Source organism: Leptinotarsa decemlineata, unplaced genomic scaffold, assembly GCF_025532065.1.
Source record: "Leptinotarsa decemlineata unplaced genomic scaffold, Ldec_3_MD MMD2_tig00078422_RagTag_RagTag, whole genome shotgun sequence".
Classification (NCBI taxonomy): Eukaryota; Metazoa; Arthropoda; class Insecta; order Coleoptera; family Chrysomelidae; genus Leptinotarsa; species Leptinotarsa decemlineata.
Genome location: NW_027412747.1, coordinates 19,226,899 through 19,231,558, shown reverse-complemented (window position 1 = coordinate 19,231,558; position 4,660 = coordinate 19,226,899). Strand labels below are relative to the sequence as shown.

Sequence of the window (4,660 nt, the reverse complement as noted above, 5' to 3'; positions counted from 1 at the left end):
CATGAGTTCTATTTTGAATAAATGGTAATAAATTGCACTTACATGGAACACTGTCACCCTCACTGGTATACACCGATGTTTCGTCTCAAGACACTTGCCCCAAGACTCTTCAGTACCAAATTGGATAACATTATAGAAAATACACACAATTCATTCATGAATTACGATTTTTAATGTCACGGAATAAGCTTGATCTGCTTACCCACACAACACCAGATATTCATAGAATATTCCCGGTATATAATAAAACGAACGTATAATTCCAAATATTCATAGAATATTCTTGGAATATATACATGCCTTTAGAATATTCATAGAATAGTCTTAAATGAATATGGCAGGATTATTCCCGAAAGAATGTGCATAGAATGTCTATAAATGGATTATTCTCCCTTGAATATTCTAAGAATATTGTCGATCGAATATACCATATGGTATATTCTTAGAATATATCCCCACGGAATATTTTGGAATATTCTATACAATGGAATTTTGAATTATCTTATAATAACGTATTCAAATAATGCAATATTATTAAAAACAAAAAAATTTGAAGATCTTAATCGAATGCATAACCTAATGTATATAACCATGATAGTGTTAACCAGTTTTTGAACTCAACGCGAAGATTCTGGATGAATTGCTCCAACAGCAACTGTTGGAAACGACAAAAAAATTCGAATGGGCCAATAAATGAACCAATTGCATCAATAAATTGGTTAATTCTCATCCTATTTGTCTTTTTGTATTTGAAATTATTTAATTACAAAGCGAAAAATCCTGGAAACAGAGAAATGGGGAAGTGAAGAATTGGAGTAAAAGTTTCTCATTGGTCAATTGAAGTGTAGCGCGCGACAGTCGAATAAGCTCTGTGAAAGCGGCTGTCCCTTAATGCTTGGTACCTTTGCGTTAAGATGTCTAAAAACCCTGGTGCATCTACTCATACCTGCAAAAGTTTGGGGTAAAATGAGGGATTTATGGCTAACTTGATTAGCAGAGATCAACGCCGTTTCAGATGGCGCAAGCAGTCATTACAGTAAACTGTAATCATAAGACCACACAGGGTGTATTTGTATTTATATTTAATTCCACATTCATTTTTCATACCTACTGTGCTTTTAGGATAACTTAAAAAGTGAGTTAATGAATTTTTTGTGTTTTAAGTGTTATTGACGAATTGTCAGTATTAAATTGAAAGTGTCCAAGTTCTGCTGAAATATTAGTTGAAGTTTCAACCCAAGCAAAGTTTTGAAGAAATTTCGTGTAATTTCTTGATATTTCAACTCAAGAAATGTTGGCAGATATTATGTAGTTGACATTGGTTGTTTATCGGAACGAATTCCGCAAAACAGGTGGTAAGTATAAAGATTATATACTTGAATACATGTTTTAAGTATGGCATTGGAATGGAAAAACTGAATAATTCACTAGATTACAAAGAAATATTCCCAGTGAATTCTTTGTCGAACTTTTCGATTACCTGTTAAGAGATCATTTTGATAAGCACCAACTTTTAACCTTTTTTTTTTAATTAATAATTAAAAAGTTTCCTCATTGATGCATAAAATTTGGAATAAGCAGTTTATATACGAAGAACAATGTAATGAGTAGAAACACAGCTGTTTTCTAATAGATATTCAACCAAAATACATTTACTCATAGTGACTATGGATGTATGTGTATCACACCTAGCAGTTCTACTCATGAATCAGGACATTGATTTTCTTATACATACACATCTCGTTAAGTACAGAAAATCACTCAAGAGAAATAGCACTACAGTCCCACCTTGAACTCGTCATGCAAGCCTTTGGGTTCTGCAAATAACTTGAGAGAAATTACAAGGCAAAATTTATTAATTTACAATAGATGTAAGATGGTCAATTACCTTCCGTTGATCATCAGATGTATTGAATAACTTCTTTGGTTCAGAAAGAATGTGAACTATTTATTGTCTGTAAAAGTATATTAAAGTTTATAAGATTTCTGTATTTATAATTATTGAAATTTACAGTTCCAGCATAAATTGAACAAAGTTTAATTCAAATATCTTCCATTATTATTATTTTAATTTGATTCCATTGAGTCATATTTTTTGCAATGATTGCATGTGCAGGTCATCACTGATAGATCAATTTGACACTTGACCCCCATGCCAATTAAAATTTCATATTTTTCAAAAAATAGTATCGGTAATAGCCCCCAAACGTTTTTTTCATGTTTCTACGTCAAACCGTTCAAAAGTTAAGTTAGTTTTTTATCAGTCTGAGGTGAAATTGTATTTAATATCCTTACCAGTGGTAAATTAACTTCCAGTTTCCTTGTGATGGGATTTCTTTTATATTCAGGTTCCCACGAAAAGTAAAATACCGTAATGTTCAGAGAACACTAGGTTGAATTTCTGCAGACTGCATGAAAGTAGATTAGCGTCTTTTAGAATACAAATACAAAATGTCTTCTGATATACTTTAATTGCTCACTACAACCTTTTACATTGAGTGTGTGAAAGAGTTCTTTTTTTCAAACAATGTGATCATCAATTATGATGGTAGTTTTTTGAAAATATTCAATCAAATTTTAAAAAAACATACATCTGATGAGAGTTTCACATCTCAACAGATATTTTCAGATTTTTCAAAATTTGACTCACAGAAAATTGTATTTTTTTAAATTTTTATTTTCGAGGGCTCTTTCATTATGCTCTTTAGCACAGCAGATATTCAATCTAGAGATCAAATATGCCCTCAGTGCCTCTCTTAACAATTCTTCCTTGTGGTGTTCACAACCTACAATATTTTTGGGAGAAAAATTTGACAATTTGATTAAAATTACTGGAAAGCAATTTCTTTTAAGTTCCCTCTCAAAAACACCTGATATTATTGTGGCTTCAACATCGTGAAGAAAGCTATTAATTTTTTGTGATGGTAATGATAAAAATCCTCTGCTCTTGTTTCTTATGAGGGAATTGAATATTTCATTTCCCTTCTCCAATATCGAATCCACACATTCTCCACATTTGGTGTTGCCTTTAATTTTTTTTGCAACATATTCACAGAAATAAGCAAAAGCTTCATCAATACCTGAGAAGTCCTCTTCAATTTCGGAGATAGTTTTTTCTATTTCAATATAGAATATAAATTTTTGCTGTTTTTCTTTCAGATCTCCAATATGAAGAAGGGATTTCATCATTTCTCCTCCACTAACATTACTTTTCCTGGGCGGTTTTATCAGAGAATAGAGGGACATTAGGCGGAATATTTGTCCAACTTGAATTGACTTGGGATGAGTATTGCATCCACCTGCAGCTCTCATCATCCCAAAAATGCTGAAAATGATATCAACAAAGTTGATTGGAATTGTTATGGATATGTGAACATTATCACCTCCAAATGATCTTGGTTCAATCTGGATGTCATCAAGTATTTGAAACCAAAATGGGATTAGGAATATTCTCTAGTTGAATACTGCTAGAATTTGCCAATGGATGTTTTGTGACAGAGTGTGAATCGGGTAGAATACTACAGGATGGACTAGGAAAAATGTTTAGTGGAAGTTCAGGAGCGGTTTCACTGAGAAATAAAAAATATCAAAATACCTATTTTTATTATAAAAATGACTATCACGTCAATTTCACAATAGAACTTGTCTAAAATCTAAATTTTTCATAATGATCTTCTACCACATAGTAACGGCTATATATCCATCAATTTACTTGTCTAAAACATGTTTTACCCTTTAGATCAATAAATGTTATTTAATTAAATTAATAAAACTATATAAATAATCACACAATCCTTATCAGATATTTGGCAGAAGCTTTATCAAATATTCTTTGAAAAAACTGATCACAGAACTAAATATAGGAATTCAAGTATTTCAGTTGTTCATGTTTCAAACGGAGTTTTTTCCACTGGATAATCCAACTGCAAACTGAAAAATAAAACCAGTTATAAAAAAATGAAAATCAATCTTTGAATCTGGGAAAATTTCAGCATTCTTCATCAATAATTTTCAACAGCTCATGTAGTATGATTTCATGACTGACTTCAATGTTTTGGTTGGTTTTTGGGTTTTGCTGTTGTCTTCTTTGGTAAACTCCAAACGTTTCAAGTGCAACTACGAAAGTCAGCGGCGTTGACGAAGTACTCCTCATAAGATATTCATTGAAACTAATTTCAGTATCAACTTTATTCTCTAAGATTACTTCATCAACGCAACTGAATATGATTGTCTCAGTTGCAGTCAAATATTTTTACTGAAAATGATCAGGGCAAAGCCAGGAAACTAACTATTACGAAATTAGACAGGATGGGTTTATACATTCAGTTCAATTTTAGAAATATTTCATGCTGATTTCAGAATCGAAGTTACATTAAATCATTAGTTTATCTATTCAAAATTATATCTGGTTTCATTGATTGTCCGGAAATTCTCTCCCCTATAACTTTCAACGTTCCACGAAGGTCCATCAGACAAATAAAGCTATTTATTACACCATATCACTTAACTAACTATGGGTATCATTCTCCATCTCCAACATCTAAAATGTTGAGACTTGAAAATAACTACTCTGATAAAATCAATTTCTTCTGTGATGATGAAAATATTTTTAAGAATCTCACTCTTTACTCATGCAAATGTTTTTTATTACTTTAATTTT

General features: G+C 31.4%; 1 long non-coding RNA gene across 1 annotated transcript; it reads left to right on the top strand.

Moving 5' to 3' along the window:
- The first annotated feature begins 1,217 nt into the window (after positions 1-1,217).
- On the top strand, positions 1,218-3,826 carry LOC141487202 (uncharacterized). The gene is made up of 2 exons (XR_012468260.1): positions 1,218-1,355; positions 3,160-3,826. It is a non-coding gene; the product is annotated as an uncharacterized lncRNA (long non-coding RNA).
- The last annotated feature ends 834 nt before the right edge of the window (positions 3,827-4,660 follow it).